The following is a 24,373-nucleotide window of genomic DNA, read 5'->3' as shown; positions in this document are numbered from 1 at the left end:
GAGTTTATTTTTGGTGGATTTTGATGTTGTAATATTGTCTCACTCAGTGACGTTGAGGTGTGTAGTACCCGTATCCGTCATGAAGCTGTCTATTTACTCAGGACTGTTTGCTGCCGAGAGGTCTGGTATAAATAATTACACGGGACGATGTTTTATGCCGACCACCGACTTTAAACACGTATTTTCACCAACAAATCTAGGGCAGACTGCAGTTTGTCACCAACTATAAAGTATGAGTCAGGCATCTATTCGAAATGACAGTCAAATTTTCCTTTAACCCTTCAGCAACTACATCATGTAAGTCGGGGGGGGGGGGGGGGGGGGGGAGGTACAAAGAAACCAATTATTAATTTATTCTGGTTGTCGAGGATAACCTCTACTCATACTAACTCGTAGCAACTACCTACTTCAATTTCATTACAAGATAAGCAACTAACAGCAACAAAACCGCCACCACCAACTGCATTTAATCTATCCTTTCTGAACACTATTAGGATCTTTGTAAAAACTTCAGTTGAACTTCTCTCCAGCTTTAACATAACGTTCAGTGCCTATAACGATTTCTGCTTCATTGATCTCTATGAGCTTTCAGTGCTCTTGTCTTTTCCAACGCGGCTAAGACATTTTACAGCTATATTACCAATGTTTGCTAGGGCTACCGTCTCCAGTGTTCGGCCTAGACCCTTTGTGACTAAAAACCTGTTTTTACACTTTCACAATTCTCTGACCCAAAAAACCGCCCAGTCCACTCCGTAAGGCAGACGCTACCCATTCAGCTGACTTCTGTGTGTAATGGATCACTAATCTACTACGCAGATCCTGAGACGCTTTCACCAAATGACGCAAATCAAGAAATGTGCAACTCAGTCGGTCGCAGAACTGTCTGAACCTCTGATTCAGACTCTCCTCTCGGGCCGGCCGGTGTGGCCGTGCGGTTCTAGGCGCTTCAGTCTGGAACCGCGTGACCGCTACGGTCGCAGGTTCGAATCCTGCCTCGGGCATGGATGTGTGTGCTGTCCTTAAGTTAGTTAGCTTTAAGTAGTTCTAAGTTCTAGGGGACTGATGACCACAGATGTTAAGTCCCATAGTGCTCAGAGCCATTTTTTCTCCTCTCCGATCTCTACCAAAGATTCACAGTCGATCTTATCAACGATAGTACAGATGGTGAGTTCCACCTTCATTCTGTAAGCAGGACTTGCCTGTCATTGCTAATCTGCTGGAAACCAGAGAAAATCTCTTCTGATCCAAAGTGACACACATCATTAGCACCAACATAACTCACCACTGCAGTTGGCTGCACCCCATGCTCTTCATGATATCCCGAAGAACCTGTTAGAAATCTGGGATGACTCTCCTCTATATACACATAGAGTGAACAATGAATTTCTTCCCCTCCTTGGCAGCCATATGCCTAAGGGGCAGAGGAACATAGGTGTAGGTTATCAACAGAATGGCAGCCAGCACATATCTGGGAAGGATACACAGATGAATACTAGACTGAGTTGTTGTCAATGTATGGCCATCCTTATACCGTTCTGGAGGCTACTGGATCATGCCACGTGACCTTACATGGTGAAATAGGACGTGTCTGTGAGGTGTTGCTATGAATTTACTGCGTGCTGAACCTGCAGCGCCGCCTGTTGTGGGAGCAAATACATTGACAGAAAACAATTGCAACATCAAAAAATAATTAATGTAAAGTAAAAAAATTTCAGGAATACATTTGTCTAGGTAACATATGTAAGTGATCAACATTGCAAAACCGAGCGAGGTGGCGCAGTGGTTAGCACACTGGACTCGCATTCGGGAGGACGACGGTTCAATCCCGCGTCCGGCCATCCTGATTTAGGTTTTCCGTGATTTCCCTAAATCGCTCCAGGTAAATGCCGGGATGGTTCCTTTGAAAGGGCACGGCCGGCTTCCTTCCCTAATCCGGTGAGACCGATGACCTCGCTGTCTGGTCTCCTCCTCCCCCCCCCCCCAAAGAAAAAAACATTGCATAATCACATGTTAATGAAAGTGCGAGATAAGTCATTGCAGATGTGAAATGCTTGTGCATTAATAACCGGTGTAGCCGCCAAATTGTTGAATGCAGACATGCAGGCATTGTATTGTACAGGTGCTGAATATCGGTTTGTGAGATGGAGTTCCACGCCTGTTGCACTTGTTCAGTCAATGCGCAGAGAGTGAATACTGGTTGTGGATGATGCTGGAGTTATCGTCCGATGATGTCACATACGTGCTAAATTGGAGACAGATTTGTTGTTCAGGCAGGCCAAGACAACACGTTGAAACTCTGTAGAGCATGTTGGGTCACAACAGCGATATTTAGGCGAGCTTTATCCTGTTGGAAAACACCTCTTGGAATGCTGTTCATGAATGGCAGCACAACAGGTCGAATCTCCATGTTGACATACAACAGGGTGTGTGGGATAGCCACGAGAGTTCTCCTACTTCATACGAAATCGCACCCCGGACGATAACTCCATCCATGTCTTGGTCCAGTATGCCTAGCACACAGACAGGTTGGTTGCAGGCCTTTAACTGGCCTCCTTCTAACCAACACAAGGCCATCACTAGCACCGAGGCAGAACCAGCTTTCATCCGAAAACACAAAAGGCCTTCTCGCGTCCGTCGGCCGTCGTAATTTAATATATTATTATTGTTATTATTATTTTTTGATTGTTGCCGACTTACGTGGTGGGCCTTAATAAAACTGATATTTCATTTAATTTTGATTTACGATTAAATGCTTTCCTGAAGTTCTCCTTTTTAACAATATTAATCTCAAATTATTTGTTACGTTAATGAATGTTAGACTCGCTGAATCTTAAAACATGAGCATATAAGTTGAACAATGTAATAAATTTTTCATATTAATTTCCTCGGCTAGTCAGCTCACTTTAAAGCAAAAGATCCTTAGTTATTAATTACAATTGCGGCCCACACACGCGCGAGAGTATTTTTTCTTACCTCCGTTAACCATTGCCACGTAGTCGGAGTCCTGGCTCTGGCTGTCGGCTATGGTACTGAAAATTAGAATCTTAAAGCTACGTATTTCCGCAACTTCGTGCGGCTGTGGAGAAAAATTAATATTATGTTAATAGCGGGCGAGTTTTTCGCTTCCGCTAATTTTTCATAAGTTAATATCGCCACGTAATGGCGTCGTTGGCTGCATCGGCGGCTGCGATTGTTGAACTGTAAATTACTTGAATGCAGGTTAATTCAAGGAAGGCGGACATGAAATCGGGATCACCTCTTACAAATTAAAAGTGCACAATAATATTAAATGAATATATTATATGCTTAACTCATACAAATATGCTTACATTTGCCAGCACTCGCAAGATGTCCGCCTATACACAATCAAGACAAGAGAAGAAGTGAAAAAGACTAAAAAAATTAACAAAAGAGCGTATCTTGTCGTCTCTTTAGATCATTTTGTCATAAATTATTTCTTTGCAATCTAAACCTACACAGAGAAATTATTATTTTACGGCTACATGATAAAAATATATTATTCAATTTTTTAATGTCTCTTCTTTATAAATACTGTTTTCTAAGTCTTTTCGTAATATAGCACTGGGGACGCTATAGCCTCCACCCTGCCCCCGCAGTGACATCTCGCTTCACACCATTGAAATCGCAAATAGTGGTGATTTGGGGACGGTGGAATGCACGCTTCAGGGCGTCTGGTTCGGAAATGTCCTTGAGATAACAGACTTGTAACAGTTCGTTGTGTCACTGTGGTACCAACTGCTGCTCAAGTTGCTACTGCAGATGCAGTACGATGCGCTACAGCTATACGCCGAACATGATGGCATTCCCTTTCGACAGTGTCACGTGACCGTCTGGAGCCTAGTTTCTTGTTACAGTACATTCTCGTGATCACCGCTACCAGCAATCACGTACAGTGACTAGATTCCTGCAAAGTCTTCCTGCAATATCCCAGAAGGAATTTCCAGCTTCCCGTAGTCCTATTACACAACTTGTTCAAACTCAGTGAAGTGTCGATAATCACTTCTTGGTCGCCTTAAAGGACTCTTGATCATCATCAACTCATCACATCCAATCTCAAAGGTAACTAATGGTCACGACCGTTACAGCGCGTATTTAAAGCATAACTGATTAACATCCTCATAGTGACGTTACTACCGCCACTCTTATGCGACTGGTGCGAAATTTGAATAGTCAAGATCTTTCAAATCTAGAAACATGCACACAAACTTTCGTTTATGTCGCACAACTCGTTCTTGGTGATGAGAATTTTTTCCGTCAATGTACGTAATCCCACTGGCTGTTGAGTTGGCTGCAGCATCCGTTTCCCTCCACCCCCTTCCTCCTTTCCCCCTTTGAGGCCATATAGCACTGAAAACGACCCAACTTGTGCTCACTCTAAGGAGCAGTTAGGAGTGACGCCTCCAGTACTTAAACAGGCAGTTGAGTGAGAAGAGGAGACGTGGGTGGATCTGCATGATCATCCTGCATCATAATGAGGCGATGTCATGGTCTGTCAGGTTAAGCAGTGTATGCAGGGTGCTACCGAGAGATATCGGGACCAGCCCGTTTCAGAGGTGAAGCAGAGAACCCAATCCTTGGTCCCTGCAGAGCAGCAGCAATGACTACAGTTGTCACATAGTTCCTGCTGCTGATGCCGAGTTGGAATTAGGGGCAGTCTCAGCTGCAAGTCGGACAGGATGACATGGATGAAGGCTTGTTCCGTAGCAAGTTTTGGTGGCATCACCAATGGAGTTCGTCAGTGTTCACGTTGTAAAGAGGACAACCATTGGCACTTGTGATGGTAGTGGCGACCCATCCAAGGTGCTGTCGGAATATCTGTGCCCATACCGTGTTTCTCTTAGAGAAGCTACATCAATATGGCAAGTGCTGCCTGTGTTCTTGTGGCCAGAGAAGGTGGAGCATGAGTCGAAATAGCCCGTCTTGTAGAAGTTCCACCAGGCTCTTACCTGCAGTGTACGCAAATAAACGGTTACAGCATCTTTGATAGAAGAAGATTGTATCACCCACCTTCCTTTTTCGCTTAAAATTTCAAACCTATACTCTGTTTTCCTGTTCGATTTTTTATTCAGGATGAAAATGAACAGTTGTAACTCATGCTGAGTATAAAACTCTGGAAAGAAGGAAGAGGTGAATTGGTCACCATGGCGAGTGGGCGACCTTCACTTACAAACACCTGCAAATAAGCTGGAATCTCATTTTCAGGCTCAAGTGCACACAGCAGCACCCAGAATAAATTTTTCCATTGTTTTTGAAAACCGAATAGATATTACAAAGAGAGGATAGCCCAATTACAAGGGCTCACATTAGACTGCAAATTTCTGTGTGAAATGAGAAATGCAGAAAAACACCAATTGTCTCTTTTAGCTGGACTAACCCAACATTTCAAGAATGATTGCCCTTAAATCGGGCATACGGTCATGCACAGTCCATGAGCATGTGTGACAAGTCATAGGGCACGAACTGGCAACAATCATTCGTAAACAGATGGCACAGGGACAAACTATGTTCATTTGCACGCTGTAATATTAATCAGAAGCGCAAAGACTGTTTCTTCCAAAATGCACAATGTGTACACAGCAACAAGGGAAATCATAAATCTGAAGTACGCTAACATGAATCAAATTAGGAAACATAATAAAGCACTAAACCAATGAAAGTGACTCTTAACAAGAACACTGACAATAAAAATTATGTTCGAGACGAACATATGTAAATAACAATTCACAGGTGAAAAATAGAGAATACTATCTTCTCAGCCAATAAGAAGGCTTTATCTGTGACTTCTAGCTACAAGAATACAGTGATAATAACAGACACTAGACTTTATTACTTCAAGAATACTGAGACCACAAAACACTTGCCATGGAATGGCTGCACTATTAAACCGAGACGCATAGGCTGAATGTCAACACGAGACTGAGGGCGAGGCTAGCTAGGTCCGACGCTGTACGCCATTGGCCGGCTGGTAAAGTGCACGACAGAGAGGCTGAGCGCACATCTTCAAATGGTTCAAATGGCTCTGAGCACTATGGGACTTAACATCTGTGGTCATCAGTCCCCTAGAACTTAGAACTACTTAAACCTAACTAACCTAAGGACATCACACACATCCACGCCCGAGGCAGGAAGGCAGGATTCGAACCTGCGACCGTAGCGGTCACGCGGTTCCAGACTGAAGCGCCTAGACCGCACGGCCACACCGGCCGGCGAGCGCACATCTGAGCGGTGGGGGGGGGGGGGGGGGGGGGGGGGGGGAGGAGGCTTTGCCAGCTCTAGCATCTTGCGGCCTCTGTGGCGTGCTGTGTAGCTGTGTGCCCAGATCACAGGTGTGGAATCTAATATCTAATGTGGGCCACTACACTCCTTCCCCCTCGGGAGCAGAGTGTCACTGACACCACAGGCAAGGAGTGGATGGCCGTAATGTGAAGATGATGCCCAATGTCCATGGAGGCTTCAGAGGGGAGAGCAACTCTCAGTCGGTGGAGAACTTGGAATATGGGCGAAAGTGGCCAGCACAAGGAGAATACCGATGCCAGCATGAGACCACAGGACTGGTGACGAGCAGTCCAAGCCGAAATCCATAGAAACGTCTGGCAGCAACAGGGAAGGTGGAGGTGACTCCGCTGCAAGCTAAGGCCATGCAAGAGACATCAAACTGGCGAGGGGGTGTGTTCACTGGCTGGAGGGGCACCCAAGCTGCTGCTGGAGGCTGGGATGTCATAGGCTCACCTGGGGCGCTGACAAGGCAGAAACTGAGGCTGGAACATCAATGGATAGTCGGCATCCAGCGACAAGGTCACCTGCAAAGGCAGTACTCCGGCCTGAAGGAATGGGTAGGTGCCCACCTGGACTCTGAGCTATTTTGATAGCGCTGGACCTCCTGGTCTACAGTCTGGAGAGTGTAAACACAGCAGCCATTCTGATGCACAATGGCAGCCAGCAATCAGTGTAGGTGTCGATCAAAAACACGATCTCATGCTGGTGTCTCTGGCAGAAATGGTGGTACAGTGGAACCAAACAGCAGGCAAGAACCCAGATAGAGGAGGTGGATCAGCTGGCACCCATGGAGAAGCTCAGCAGGGGTATGGGAACTCATGAGAGCAGGCCATCAGAAAAAATAGTAACGCCTCCTTGGCTGGAAAGTCCTGCAGATAATTTGTTTCATCTGTCTTAAAGATGCAAACCATGCCCTCTGTCTTCCCATTAGATTGGGGGTTAAGAGAGGGGAGAGAACTTGGCGAATGCCTGATCCCATAAAGAAATCACGAAATGCTTGGGACAGGAACTGAAGTCCATTGTCTGAACCAAGAGTAACCAGTAAACCTCCCACAGAAAAAATATTTGAATGAGCCTGAATATTGACTTCGTCAGTGGCTGAGGGGCACCATACTACGTATGGAAAATGCCAAAACATGTCAATGACATCAGCCAAAACACATTCGGAAACGGAACCGCAAAATCCATATGGATGCGCTCCCAAGGCTAGGTTGCAGGAGGCCATGGAGAAAATGAAGCCTTGGGAGCTGCCAGTTGACTAGTGCACTGGAAAAAACAGAGTAACCAAATGCTCCATTTCCCAGTCAATGCTGGACCAGTACACATGTCTGCAAGCAGAGACTTTGATGTAGGAAACTCCCTGGTGACCCCCAAGCAACAGCTGTAGGACCATCCACTTCTAACTCCCAGGAATGAACACCCTAAGAACTGTGTCATCTGTGGATAGGAGGAGGACCCATTCTAAGACCAAGAGGCGATGGTGCAAGATAAAGTAGCTATGAAGCATATCAGAAGTGTGCCCAGGAGAACGAGATGAGGAGGATGAACTGATAGACGATCCTTTGGCAGGATGCTACATCCGAATGAAAACATGCAAGCTCCCCTTGATCAAACTCCAGGAACGGACTGTAGGGCAGCCTGGGTAAGGTGTCTGCATTGGCATGGCGCCCAGTACAGTGAAAATGAATGTCATAGTAGTCTTTGGAGAAGAACAAGGCCCATCATTGCAACAAGTGGGCTGCCTTATTGGGGACCCAGGCATATGGACTGAATAACGAAACTGACAGCTTGTGTTCCATAATGAGTTGGAATTTAGTGCCATGCAAGGAAACATGAAATTTGATGACTGCATACATAATGGTCAAAGCCTCCATCTCGACCTGAGAGTAGTGGCATGTGCTGGACTCAAAGTTTTGAAGGGAAAGGCCAGTGGCTGCTCCAAGCAGTCTGCTTTTTGGTGGACAAGGTCTGCCCCACACCATACTGCAAGGTGTCCATAGCCAAAAGCAGTGGTTTGTTAGGATTTGATCACTAGTTCTTCAGATGGCAAATCCCTTTGTTGCACGCTTGAGACAAGATCAAGGAAGTACCCTTGTAGAGAAGAAGTTATAGAGGGTGCGCAATGGTGGACAGCTTGGGAATGAACCAGTGGCAGCAGGAAATTTTACCCAGGTAAGTCTGCAGTTTGTGCAACAATGAGGGACATGACAGGTCCACGGTGGCCTTGAACAGATTCACCAGGGGTTGGACACCCTGCCGTGATACTGTGTGGACCAGATACTCAAGACACGGTTAGAAGAATTCAGGCTTCTGGAGATTGCAACATGTACCCACAGCCCAACGTTTTTAAAAAAAGTGCTCGGAGATTGTGCAGGTGCTTTCTTGTAGTATGTCTGGTAACAGCAGAGTCATCCAGGCAGTTGAATTAGTGGAGAACAGTAGACGTGACCTACTCCAGACAGTGTGAAAAATTGTGGGGCATATACAAAGCCAAACATTAACCGTTGATATTAATACCAGCCGAAAGCATATTAAGAACCATGCTATGCTTGGACTCCTCACCCAAGGGAAACTGGTGATATGCGTCAGAAAGACCAAGTTTGGAGAATAATAGACCCCATGCTAAGTGTGTGAACAGCTCTTCCGAATGTGTCAACCATGGACTGTGAATTCATGGTGACCTTAAAACCACTACAGTCACAGTTTACCAGAGGGTTGCATCATGACAACAAGGGGTGTAGCCCACTCACGAGAGGAAATGGGAACCACAACCCTGAGATTAGAGGTGGTCCAGCTGCGCCTTGATCTGGAAGTGGAGAGCTATCAAAATCTGCCAAGCACAAAAAAATCTAGGACGAGCTGACTGATTCAATATTACGTGCACTTTAAAGTCTGTGGCGCACCCTAGGCCTTTCGCAAATATATCCTGAAATATTAAGAGTACAGAGATTGGAATGATTGATAGGCGTATCGACAGATACCAACTGTATGGTATCTGTGACTCTAAAGCCAAAGGCCTCATAGGCATCACACCTGAAAAGGTTTGTTGAACTAGCCTCATGAACGCCAATAAAAGTAATAGGCCACGTTACTGATCTACTAACAACGTCAGCTATGAATTGACCAAGCAAAAGGATTTGCTGTTTATCACATCCCCATAGGTGCCTGTTTACCAGCGACAGCAGAGGAGAGCCGAGATCTCAATATGTCTGGGCATTACGCAGGGAAACGGCAACGCCGGTGTTCATAGGCAGGAGTAGCTGCCACAAGAGAACCAAACCCTCGATAAAAAGTTTGTTGGACTCCTGATCGAGAATCGGTCTTTCTGTATATCTGTGTTATCTGATATAGCGTCCTGTGCCGTTGAGTGACAGAGTTCCACAGTGCGGTTTATCCTGACTCTTACAACAGACAGCCCAATGCTGGGGACACTCTGATCTATCATGTTGGGAGTAACAACATGTACCTGACAGCAACAGGGAGCAGCAGCTGGAATGCTGTTTAAATGCTGCATGGAAGCCACCGGATCGGCTGACTTGCACCACTTGTATGTCATCCTCCCTGGGCGCAGTGGACGCAGCTGGGCCACACTACCACTCCATGATGTCGCCCCATGCATCCAGCTGCCGACCAGCACCGTGTGAGACTTCATACCACTGGGAAATGGACAACATCTGTCGAGCGAAGGGTTTTCTAATTGCTGGACTTCCTTATCCAGGGCAGAATGGATTATAACATTGTGAACCATGACATCCGCATACAACTCTTTTGACTTGAACGTGACAAAACGGCACTAGCGACTAAAGCCATGTAGAGTCAAGACCCTGGCATGATAAGTCTGATGGAGCTATTACTTGCATTGGTAGAATTCAGCCCTAGTGGCCATGACGTGTGTGTGACAGCAATAATAGGAGGACAACAACGAGCATAAATTGACAAAGGGTAATGAATAAGGTTCCTAGAACAGCGCCAACTGCCGCAACACCTGATACGAAGCGGAAGAAATCTGTAACAGAAACAGTGGCAATATACCTCCGCATCTGTAACGAGGAAGTTCTGGAAATATTGCTATAGGCGGTGTTTGTATGCTTCCCAATCTTCTGCCGCCTCGTCAAACAGCAGGAAGGTGGAAAGAGCAATGCCAGCACAGCCTGCCACATAGCTATAACAAGTTCCGTCCATTGTTGCACCAACGTTTTAAGCAGAGCTCCCATGTCACAACCAAATGCGAAAACCAGCCACACACCGAAACACGTGAAAAATGACCCCATTCAATGCCAGTTTGTTCTTACTACAAGATCACACTGATAATAACAAATACAACAATTTATTACTTCAAGAATACTGGTACTGGAAAGCAACTGCCATGGAGGCACATAGGCCAAAAGTCAACATGAGACTGAGGGCTAGGGTGGCCAGGCCCGACTTTATCAGCTTTTGGTCAGTCTGTAGAGTGCACTACTAACTGATGATCTATATCCAATTTCAAAACTGGAAGAATCAATGTTTAAAGTAACTGGCAGTGTATGTTTTGCAAAACTAGATCTGAAGATATATATATACTCCACTTGAACTTTATCAGTACAACGGATTGTCTTTTGGGACTGCCAGGGCTATGTTCCACTGATACTTAGAACAGTTAATTGGGAAAGAATCTAAAACTGTTAACTACCTAGATAATATAATTTCCTCAGGAGAAAATACAAAATTTGAAATGTCTATTTAAGATTTTAAAAGCAGCCAATCTAAAATGAAACAAGGAAAAATGCACACTCCTGTGAGAAATCCATTACCTAAAACACATTCCACCAGAACAAAGAATCAGGCCAACAACCTGTAACAGAACAAGCAGGAATCTCCCAAACGCTCCTATTCCACATCTGCTACTAATTATTAATTTTTTCAGTTTAGGTACATTTTCTAAGTAAAATACATGTGGGAGGTGCTCAAAAATTTCAAAATCTTACCTAAGCTTTTCTCCATTTCAGTCCATTACCCGAGGTATTATTTTCAATGTGCTGATTCCAATTATGCATCACCTTGTTAATCAAATTATATGAATTACTGAAGCTTTTAATGCAGTATGGCTTTGCAGTGTGAACTAATATGTATTTATGGACATAGTGACACCATTAATTAGGAAGACTGGCATTTGCAACTCCTCATTACATGTCTGGTCTTTTTTTTTAACTAAAACGTATTCCAATTGGCCATGAAAATTACGAATTATCATTTTAAACCAGAAAAATTAAATAAAAGAATAATAAGAGCTGATGGACTAGAGTATTATATACAAAGTCGTAGGTGTCTTTATTCAAACAGTTTCATAAACCCAACGCACGTAGTGTTAACGTCTCTAGCGTCTGTGAGTCTTCGTGTTAGAGATTTTAGTGTCCGAGCTTTTAGCGTTTGAGTCTTGAGTATTCGCGTCTCTTAAGTTTATGTGCCACTGCGTGAAATAGTTAACTTCATTGGATGCCGGGCTAATTAAATTTCCGTTCGTTTGATTTATTGTCAAAAATACGAAAATTGACATAACTGAGGTAACATTAACATCCAGTGAACATCTCAATCGATAACAGATTGAAATCATTAATTCCGGTTTCAGAACTTCAGTCGTTGCCAAAGTTACAATCCAAACATTGCTTTGCAATTTGACTTTCGGTTACAGGCCCTGTTTGGATAGTCTAGCATAGACTGTGGTATCATGAAAAGTGAACCCCGTATTGGATTATCTCTGGACAATGACAATAATAATAATAATAATAATAACAGTTTGTTCCGTATTAATATTAAAAGGAATAATTTTCAACAGACAAAACGTTGCGCTATGTTAAATGAACCATGTGACCTTTGAAGGAATCAATTTGCTGTACATAAGCTACGCAAATCAAACAAATCAATCCATTTTGAAGCGCCAATCGGCCGACTATACTCCGTTCATCATAAGAACGTCCGCCCCCGATAGCTGAGTCGTTGCCGGCACGGTAGCTCAGCGTGTTCGGTCAGAGGGTTTAGCTACCCTCTGTAACAAAAAAAAATATGCGTGAACGGATCAATGAACAACCTGAACGAGTGTCATCGGACGTCCGCCACGAACAAATTCAACGAACAATATAGAACAAAATGAGATAAAAAAAAGTGGTCAGCGCGACAGAATGTCAATCCTAAGACCCCGGGTTCGATTCCCGGCTGGGTCGGAGTTTTCTCCACTGAGGGGCTGGGTGTTGTGTTGTCCCAATCATCATCATTTTCATCCACATCCACGTGCGAGTCGCCGAAGTGGCGTCAAATCGAAAGACTTGAACCCGGCGAACTGTCTACCCGACGGGAGGCCCTAGTCACACGGCATTTATTTATCATACGAATACACCTGATGTAAACAAACACAAACGCGATGATTGGTCAGAAGCCGTAGCACACGTACACTGGTGTTGTTACACTCTTAGAAGCAGTGTACGAGATATATTATTACTGAGTTATGTTAAATGAAACTTTATGATGTTGTTGTTGTTGTGGTCTTCAGTCCTGAGACTGGTTTGATGCAGCTCTCCATGCTACTCTATCCTGTGCAAGCTTCTTCATCTCCCAGTACCTACTGCAACCTACATCCTTCTGAATCTGCTTAGTGTATTCATCTCTTGGTCTCCCCCTACGATTTTTACCCTCCACGCTGCCCTCCAATACTAAATTGGTGATCCCTTGATGCCTCAGAACATGTCCTACCAACCGATCCCTTCTTCTAGTCAAGTTGTGCCACAAACTCGTCTTCTCCCCAATCCTATTCAGTATCTCCTCATTAGTTATGTGATCTACCCATCTAATCTTCAGCATTCTTCTGTAGCACCACATTTCGAAAGCTTCTATTCTCTTCTTGTCCAAACTATTTACCGTCCATGTTTCACTTCCATACATGGCTACACTCCATACAAATACTTTCAGAAATGACTTCCTGACACTTAAAACTATATTCGATGTTAACAAATTTCTCTTCTTCAGAAACGCTTTCCTTGCCATTGCCAGTCTACATTTTATATCCTCTCTACTTCGACCATCATCAGTTATTTTGCTCCCTAAATAGCAAAACTCCTTTACTACTTTAAGTGTCTCATTTCCTAATCTAGTACCCTCAACATCACCCGACTTAATTCGACTACATTCCATTATCCTTGTTTTGCTTTTGTTGATGTTCATCTTATATCCTCCCTTCAAGACACCATCCATTCCGTTCAACTGCTCTTCCAAGTCCTTTGCTGTCTCTGACAGAATTACAATGTCATCGGCGGACCTCAAGGTTTTTATTTCTTCTCCCTGGATTTTAATACCTATTCCGAATTTTTCTTTTCTTTCCTTTACTGCTTGCTCAATATACAGATTGAATAACATCGGGGAGAGGCTACAACCCTGTCTTACTCCCTTCCCAACCACTGCTTCCCTTTCATGTCCCTCGACTCTTATAACTGCCATCTGGTTTCTGTACAAATTGTAAATAGCCTTTCGCTCCCTGTATTTTACCCCTGCCACCTTTAGAATTTGAAAGAGAGTATTCCAGTCAACATAGTCAAAAGCTTTCTCTAAGTCTACAAATGCTAGAAACGTAGCTTTGCCTTTCCTTAATCTTTCTTCTAAGGTAAGTCGTAAGGTCAGTATTGCCTCACGTGTTCCAGTATTTCTACGGAATCCAAACTGATCTTCCCCGAGGTCGGCTTCTACTAGTTTTTCCATTCGTCTGTAAAGGATTCGTGTTAGTATTTTGCAGCTGTGGCTTATTAAACTGATTGTTCGGTAATTCTCACATCTGTCAACACCTGCTTTCTTTGGGATTGGAATTATTATATTCTTTTTGAAGTCTGAGGGTATTTCGCCTGTTTCATACATCTTGCTTACCAGATGGTAGAGTTTTGTCAGGACTGGCTCTCCCAAGGCCGTCAGTAGTTCGAATGGAATGTTGTCTACTCCGTGGGCCTTGTTTCGACTCAGGTCTTTCAGTGCTCTGTCAAACTCTTCACGCAGTATCGTATCTCCCATTTCATCTTCATCTACATCCTCTTCCATTTCCATAATATTGTTCTCAAGTGCATCGCCCTTGTATAGACCCTCTGTATTCTCCTTCCACCTTTCTGCTTTCCCTTCTTTGCTTAGAACTGGGTTTCCATCTGAGCTCTTGATGTTCATACAAGTGGTTCTCTTATCTCCAAAGGTCTCTTTAATTTTCCTGTAGGCAGTATCTATCTTACCCCTAGTGAGATAAGCCTGTACATCCTTACATTTGTCCTCCAGCCATCCCTGCTTAGCCATTTTGCACTTCCTGTCGATCTCATTTTTGAGACGTTTGTATTCCTTTTTGCCTGCTTCATTTACTGCATTTTTATATTTTCTCCTTTCATCAATTAAATTCAATATTTCTTCTGTTACCCAAGGATTTCTACTAGCCCTCGTCTTTTTACCTACTTGATCCTCTGCTGCCTTCACTACTTCATCCCTCAAAGCTACCCATTCTTCTTCTACTGTATTTCTTTCCCCCATTCCTGTCAATTGTTCCCTTATGCTCTCCCTGAAACTCTGTACAACCTCTGGTTCTTTCAGTTTATCCATGTCCCATCTCCTTAAATTCCCACCTTTTTGCAGTTTCTTCAGTTTTAATCTACAGGTCATAACCAATAGATTGTGGTCAGAGTTCATATCTGCCCCTGGAAATGTCTTACAATTTAAAACCTGGTTCCTAAATCTCTGTCTTACCATTATATAATCTATCTAATACCTTTTAGTATCTCCAGGGTTCTTCCATGTATACAGCCTTCTATCATGATTCTTAAACCAAGTGTTAGCTATGATTAAGTTGTGCTCTGTGCAAAATTCTACCAGGCGGCTTCCTCTTTCATTTCTTAGCCCCAATCCATATTCACCTACTACGTTTCCTTCTCTCCCTTTTCCTACACTCGAATTCCAGTCACCCATGACTATTAAATTTTCGTCTCCCTTCACTCTATCTGAATAATTTCTTTTATTTCATCATTCATTTCTTCAATTTCTTCGTCATCTGCAGAGCTAGTTGGCATATAAACTTGTACTACTGTAGTAGATGTGGGCTTCGTATCTATCTTGGCCACAATAATGCGTTCACTAAGCTGTTTGTAGTAGCTTACCCGCGTTCCTATTTTCCTATTCATTATTAAACCTACTCCTGCATTACCCCTATTTGACTTTGTGTTTATAACCCTGTAGTCACCTGACCAGAAGTCTTGTTCCTCCTGCCACCGAACTTCACTAATTCCCACTATATCTAACTTTAACCTATCCATTTCCCTTTTCAAATTTTCTAACCTACCTGCCCGATTAAGGGACCTGACATTCCACGCTCCGATCCGTAGAACGCCAGTTTTTTTTTCTCCTGATAACGACATCCTCTTGAGTAGTCCCCGCCCGGAGATCCGAATGGGGGACTATTTTACCTCCGGAATATTTTACCCAAGAGGATGCCATCATCATTTAATCATACAGTAAAGCTGCATGCCCTCGGGAAAAATTACGGCCGTAGTTTCTCCTTGCTTTCAGCCGTTCGCAGTACCAGCACAGCAAGGCCGTTTTGGTTATTGTTACAAGGCCAGATCAGTCAATCATCCAGACTGTTGCCCTTGCAACTACTGAAAAGGCTGCTGCTCCTCTTCAGGAACCACACGTTTGTCTGGCCTCTCAACAGATACCCCTCCGTTGTGGTTGTACCTACGGTACGGCTATCTGTATCGCTGAGGCACGCAAGCCTCCCCACCAACGGCAAGGTCCATGGTTCATGGGGGGGGGAACTTTATGATATTCAAATGTATAAACAGTCATCAACGTATTTCTTAATCACGCTTTAGCTATGTAGATTTTATTCCGAAAATCGTGTACAATCAGTCTCCGCACTGTTGTGCTCTGATTGTCGTGCGGTTAATACGCAGTGGGAAAATGGCTGAGGCTGCTTACTGTTCTGTAGTGAAACACGCGTGTGGAACACGGTTAAAACGTGCCGAGAAATAGGTTGTTCTTAATATTTTTCATATATTCACAGAGACTACCGGCTTGTTTTCGAGGGATTGTATTACATACAATTGAGACATGCAGTTAATTGTATGTTTAGCGGTATCTGTAGCGTAACAGTAGTTTATAGTTCGCTGAATCTAGACTTGCCTGGCTCAATTTTTTTTCTCGCTCAGTTTGAAATACTTATATCTCGTAATATCATTTTTATGAATAAGGACGTCTTCTTGTTTGTAACTACACATTGCACGCGAAATTCCTGTTTTCATTTCAAATATAAATTCTGAGGTATCGATATTTTGTGAGACTGTTAACTTAAGAAAAAATAACGGTTTAATTTTTGAAGAGAAAAATGAAAAATCAAATACTCTTTATTTTGACTATGTCTATTATTTTATACAACAGATGTAGATAAGTGGCGTAGAAACATGGAAAACAATAATTTTCATAGCATCGAGCACACCATACAAATGTCACATTTTTATATTTGCCACTGTACCATTACTATAGGAACCTAACAGAACGGATCTGGAGCCAAGTGAAGGGATTTGGCCCGAGAACTAATAATACCTCTAAGCTGGAAGACATACTGGATGGAACTAACGCATGCAGCTTCTTCACATGTTACTGCTGAACACTGGCGTGATATGGAACCGCACCTCGTAAAAGAAGAATGCGGCGACTGGGTGGCTTCGTGGATTCTGTTGTTGATCGACTCGTTATCAACGCAGCAGATGACAGTTCCAGAACTGAAACATATTTCTCGGATTCGGATAAGGAAGGGGGCGAATAGATTACCTGACCACTGACTGTAATTAATGCCTTCATTGCCGTCAGTAGTCAATAGTACGGTGAAATCCCTGCAGTCAGCCTTTGCATCACACATAGCTCGCTAAGAAAAATTACCCGGTGTTTAAGTTAGAAATTTTCGTCACTTTTGTTTGTAATTACGTGATTAATGTAAGGCGAGAACGAGGCATTTTATCCTTTCCATCTGATCACCTAAGAAGCGCACGGTAGTGCCGGAATTTGACCAAATATTATTTCATTCTTTTTAAAAATTAAATGACATTCGAAGGTATATTGTTTCTTTGCTAGTCTCCTTTTACGTCTGAACTGCAACTGCTCACACCGTTGCAGGTTAGTTGGGCCGCTGGCTGGCCAGTGCTGTTAAAGTTTAATGCGCCAGTAAAGCTGTTGCACCGCGTTATCGCTCAGTCTATGTGCGTATAACGCAGCATAAAACGTATACCTATGATCGTACTTGACTGTACTGGTCACAGCTTGGCTTCCGCTCCGCCTGACATGGCGTAATGTTTACATCAGGTTTATTCTTATGATGAACACAGTATAGTAACTGTTAATGAGCATCTCCGGTGGCAACCGATAAACAATACAGCAAGCCGATGGCAATAATTTGAATTTAAACTTATTGATCAACAATTATTGACTGGAGTTACACATAGTGTTGTGTCGCTTCACTTTCACGTTTCTCAATTAGGTGAAGAATACAGGCTGGGCATAGAAAGAGGACATTGCACTTTCGCTAATCATGGAAGTGTCAGTAGGCAGTAATAGGAGGCGTCACACATTCTAACTTTTCAGAAGAATTTTTCAACTTCTGTGAAACTATTAACTTACAAGATAATTCACATTATAGTTTGTGACCAGCAAAATCTTCAGCCTGGGACCAGTTAATATTCACGCAACACCTATGTGGGATCTTGAGAAACCATGGCTTACTTGGGTTGATAATCAAGTTCGTAGCCGATCTTTACAATGTTGACTTTTGCACAGATAAGCTGTGGCTCAGTATTGCCATGCTGAAACCCAAGTAAGTATTTTGTGTTCACAAATTTGATTTTTTTTCTTTTTTGCTGTGGAAATCTTTGTACTGTCTACATATGTCCAGCATGTAGGTGAGGATTATGTGATTCACTTTTCTCAATTAGTGACAGTGTCAGTTCTTTCGAATTGATTGATGTTGTTTTCTTCAAACTGGTATTGTGTAACACTTAACATTTAATCACGTCCTCGACTGTCTCAAAAACTCGAATATGTGCCCTGTTTACATAATTTACAGCCACTGTGTTCTGCAAATACTGTTCTAAAAAAGGGACTATAACTTCAATCAGTGATTATGCTGTTAATGGCTCTGAGCACTATGGGACTTAACAGCTATGGTCATCAGTCCCCTGCTGTTAATGCTTCATCAGTTTATTTAAAATGGAGGGCCGGAGATAACTCCTGATATAAAAAAAAATTGATGTGAAACTGAATTTGTGGTGTACATCATTTGCAAAATTACCAGAAACCAATTTACAGCTATTCTATAAGACTTCGATCTCTGAGACCCTGAGAGTGTAATGGACAATGCAGACAGGCACCGTGACAGCAACTCTACCACATTGAAGTAATCAAGAATCTTCTTGCTCCCAAGGATCTGAAATAATTATGTACTAATCTAGGCCACACTGGCTACAAAATGTTCACTTCACATACATAAGTAAACTGCTTCACTAACTCTCATAAAAAGGAACAAATTGGATCTGGAACAATGAATGCCAACGCCATTCTGACAAATTAAAACAAAATTTATTGGATGCCAAATGTCTAACCACATACCATCCAACTATAATGTTTACTATTGCAGCAGATGATTCTGAATATGGAACCAGTGCAGTCTTTTAACATAGATTGTTAATTGTAACGTGATTTACAAAGGCTGATCACATTCGCATCCAAACTACTGACAATTACTCAAAGGAATTATAGTCGAACTGAAAAAGAAGCTCTTGCTACAGTCTTTGTTGTCAAAACGTTCCATGAATACATTTACAGTGAAAGATTCATTCTACGTAGAAAGCGTATATATAGGCTTTCTACGCCTACTTACAGATCACAAGCCAACGATAACTATATTTGGACCAAATAATAATGTTTCCTCCTGAGTCGCTCAAAGCTTACAGTAATGAGTAAGGCATTTATCAAATATGGATATGAAACATTTTACAGTTCTATCTCTCAATACATCAGTGTAGACTTGCTTTCGCAATGCCAATAGAGCAGGATAAAAATTTCAATTCATTTGCTAATGTATGTCCTGTTTTGGACATCATCAGTCAAGACACCATTGAAAATGTTCCATTAAATGCCAACTCAATAGCAGAACTTGAGCCAATTGATCCTGCATTACCCAAAATAAAATAACAATCAGAGAGGTCTTCAGATAAAAAGTTAATCAGTCAACTAGGAATTAAATTACGTTGGCACAGGAAAAAAGCTGTCTTTGTCTACAAAGGTGCATTCTGGAATATTCAGAATCAGGAAAGCCACAAATGGTGATTACAGAAGTGCTAAAACTGAAAGTGCTTCTCACCAATGCTACTGGGGCATTGTACATACCAAACACATCACTAGAAATCATTGCTGTTAAAGAGACATTGACAATGACGTAGGGGTGACACATGCAAAATATTACTTATAGCAGCTACCACTCAGCTTCCCCAAAGCAATATTCTCCGTGGCTACAGGTATCAGAATCCTGGTCAAATTTACATAAAAACCATGTTTGACCATTTTTAGGAAGCTACTGTAGTGACTGTTTTCTAAATCTCTGTATGTGATACAAATGTCAACTATAATTTCGGTGAAAACAATCCAAGCTCTGTCAAGAATTTTCTGAGTCAAAGGGTTGCTGAATTCGGTAGTCACAGACAATAACACTTACATTCTGTTGCAGGATTTCAAACTTTTCTATGACTGAAATGGGATATTACATTTCAAAATTACACCATTTCACCATGAAGCAAAAGGTTTCACTGAAAGATTTAAAAGTGCCTTTGAATCTCACGTTACAAAGCTGACGTACGGTAAGAATAATACATTGTTAATTCACCTTTCACAGTAAAGAGCCACACCACATAAAACAAAATCTCCAGTGGAAAAACTGCATGAAAGACTTACTCTACACTAATTTAAATACTACATTCACTCATACACCCACAGACAGAATAGAGCCAGTACTTGAGAACATGTTTTCAGAGTCAGTGATAAAATTCTCTTTACGATGAAGAAAAATGGAAAGAAATCGTGGGCCCTAGCCAATATTGTACAACAGGTCAGAAACATAATGTGCAGAGCAAACTAATAATGGTATTATAACACAATAAAGAAACCAAACGAAGCTGCACCAAGCGCATACTATCTTGATAGAACTCCTATGCTATTTTCTTTCACAGGTTCACACAACTATGAGGCAGCCAGACATACTGGCGATCTATAGTTGCAGCCATCAGTCATTCCTGACTCCACGACCATTAGTGGAGCCTACTTGCAGCAAATTGATAATGCTCAGATGGAGGTGGACATAACGACTCACACCACAGATGAAGATATTCATGTCGACATGGTAGATCAGCTTTACAGACCACTCCCTCACCTGGCTTTTGAGCACAGCTTTCCTAGGGTGTCATGGGCAAATGCCAGGGGGAGCGACAAGAGTGCATATTGGCAAGCCCTGGAAAACATGAAATTAATGAAGCGAGATTCATCAGTTTTGCCCTCACCCCTTCCTCCAGGGGAGGGATTCTGCGTCCTCTGGAAGATATGGAACACATCCATTCAAAAAAGAGCATGGAGCTGCCTAGTATTCTGCGGCAACTAAGGTCGGCATCCAGAGAGGGGGCAACAAGGCAAGGCCTGTTTTATGCTTCTACCATATGTCATTCAAATAGTTCCCATGTAGGTATCCACTGGACAACTGTGGATAGGAGTGGACACACAGCTTCCCCCAGCACCAGGACCATATCAAAAGCCACCACCAAGAAGACCTCAACTGAACATTCTACATGTGATTGTAGATATCATTTACAGGATTCAGGAATAGACCAAAGTTAAAGCGAACACTGAAAAATTTAGATTAGGAAATTCTCCATCCAATCCAGATAACGACTGCTGTATGAAACAAGGGGTGTCAGTGTAAGATCGAAAGAAATGCCACCCACAAGGGAGAGTATTAAAATCCTAATGGTTAATAGCCGAAGCATTTGCAACAAAGTGCCAGAGTTTGAAGCGCTCTTGAAAAGCAGTGAAGCTCATATAATATTAGGTACAGAAAGCTGGTTGAAACATAAAATTGATAGCAGTGAGATTTTTGGGGAAAACTTGAGCTCTATCAAAAGGAAAGAAAAATCGTAAATGAAGGCGGTGTATTCATAGCAGACGAGCAACTGAGATCCACCAAGACAGAAATTGAAGCTGCATGTGAGATTGTTTGAGCAGGACTCAGCATCAGGGGTAGGCATAAAATTATAACTGGATCTTTACATTTCCCACCAGACTCATCTCGTTGTATAATTGAAAACTTTAGAGAAAACCTCAGTTCACTTCTCCAATAACTACTGTAGCGGAGAACTGCCCCAATTTAATTCTCATACCACTGAAATGACCAATGATTTTAGTATCAGTGTCAGTGGTGTCGAGAAACAGTTAAAAAATTGACCAAAGCTCCAGGACTTGATGGAATTTGAAGACTGGCTTTAAATGAGGATAGGAATACATAGTGATTGTGAGGATAAGACCCGAATAATTACTGCACACACAGAGGCATTCAAACAGCCATTCTTCCCGTGCTCCATATGTTAATGGAATGGGAAGAAACCCTAATAACTGATATAGTGGGGTGTACGCTCTAACATACACCTAACGGTGTTTTGCAGAGGATAGATGTAGATTATTACACACCATCTTCTTACTACAGTTAAGTATTTGTGAAGTTTCTTTTAGTAAATTATTGTAAATTGCTGCTGACCTGCCCAGACAGCAATACACAGTAGGATGCCCCTTCTGGGATCAGGGAGGTGCTCCAGCAGATTAACGATGAGAGCTGGAGTCCAGGGCAGTTTGGATGCGGTTTTTAGGCTGTTTCCCGCTGTCCATCAGGTGAACACCAGGCTGGTATCCACATCCCACCTCACTTACACATTTTTAAACATTTAGCAAAATGTTCACATACTTTCACACGGAATAACGCTAGACACAGACAGTGGGGGACACAAATTCCATACAGAGGGGAAGAGGGCAAGGGGTGGCAACAGGAAGAGCATCCTGCCACTCTCTACCAACAACATTGCCAAATCCAATAATTAATATGCCAACCCCATGAAGATACGGGATAAAGACCAAGAAAAAGAAAAAAAAAAGATTGTAAGCTGTTGCCAATTTGTGCTGGCGTCATTTTTCATAGATATTGCGTAAGCCTGCTTGGCCCTGTGACATGGTTGTATAGCAGCAGTGTGCAAGCAAGCTACCTCATAACAGCAACTACTTTCAGTGGTAAGGGGTTCTCTTCCTACCACATTTATATATTTGACACCAAGAGTATTTGGTGAATAAAACATGGGGCTTCTAATTTTATAGAGAAAGAAATATATAGACAACTGTTTCTGTGTTTTATATGTTCATACAATAATAACAAGACAATGCATAAAAGTGTTGCCATTATTTAAGTAAAAACAGTTCTACTATTTTATCATAAGAAAAATGTATATTAATTTCAAATTGCAAAGAGTCCAAATTTCTTTGATCTCCAACCATAAAAATTTCTGGTTGATAGCAAGATGTGGCACATAGAATAACATTTTCCAAAGTTGTTTGTTGGAGATGGTTTTGAATAACCTAAGTCAAAGAAGCAAATCCTGAGCATTTTCAAAATACAAACAAATATGGCTAGGACATGGAATATAGTCTAGCACAATATGTATGGGATTTGGCTGCTGATAAGCTCACTGATTTACTAATAGCTTTGGAGAGTTGAAGAACACACTGAAGTTGGCATCAGAAACAACAAATGCCAAGTGTGGTCCGGCAAAGACAATACTGACATGTGAAAATATTATAAGCCATTATCTTAAGGCCGGTCATAGATATCGATAAAAATAATCTCAGTGCAGTGATAAAAGAAGGCAACCGTTATCACCTGTGAGATTGTTGCTTTTCATCTTATCTGCTGAAGACATACTTTTAATTTATGAGGAACATCTTTAATGAGCAGAAGCAGAAGAGTATTTCACAATCCAGCGCCATATGTATAACATGTATGAAATGTAGTGGTCTGCCCTCTTTGTTGTTCACAAAACAATGATTCAACAATGTTCTCAGAAAAATATCTCTGGCTGATATTTGTGTGTGCCTATAACTCTAGGAATTCAGTGTTGAAATTCTTTTGACTTCCAGGTATTTACATCATCATTGTTCACATTTAAAGTGCAACCCATGTTATCAAATTTACTTTACTGTTCTTGTATTTGGTTCTCAAATATATTGTCAGAGACGTCTGCTGAGGTTGCAGGCCACATTAATAAACAGAACTGAATGACTGCATCATCACTGTACCTACCGGGTGATCAAAAAGTCAGTATAAATTTGAAAACTGAATAAATCACGGAATAATGTTGATAGAGAGGTACAAATTGACACACATGCTTTGAATGACATGGGGTTTTATTAGAACCAAAAAAACAACAAAGTTCACAAAATGTCCGACAGATGGCGCTCGACAGCAAAACGTCAGTGACAGCGCACGACAATCGTGTATAAAACGAGCTGTAATGAGAGAGAGAAACAGATGCGCCAGCAATCGCAGCATGTTGACGTTACCTGAAAAGGCGCTTTTAGTGAAGCTGCATTATCAGAATAGGGAATGTACTAGTTCAGCGTTACGATCCTATCGCCATAGGAAGGGGTTTCGAACGGGTAAAGATCCGTTGACAAATGCAGCTGTTACGAGAATGATTTCGAAGTTCGAAGCCACGGGTTGTTTAGACGATAGACCCCATAGTGGCCGACCGAGCACAAGGCGTAATGCTGCTGAGACAGTTCAGGAAGAAATGGAGACTACAGAGGGTTCGTCTATGCTCGGGGAAGTCAGCGCTCGTGCAGTCGCACGACGCACCGGCATTCCATACACTACTGTTCTGCTGTCACTTAGGCGTACCCTCCGATGCTATCCGTACAAAATCCATCGGCATCATGAACTTTTACCTGGCGATTTAGT

The sequence above is a fragment of the Schistocerca nitens genome, chromosome 4 (genome assembly GCF_023898315.1).
Source record: "Schistocerca nitens isolate TAMUIC-IGC-003100 chromosome 4, iqSchNite1.1, whole genome shotgun sequence".
Taxonomy (NCBI): Eukaryota; Metazoa; Arthropoda; class Insecta; order Orthoptera; family Acrididae; genus Schistocerca; species Schistocerca nitens.
The sequence above is the reverse complement of the archived record's forward strand: the minus strand, read 5'-3'. Positions refer to the sequence as shown.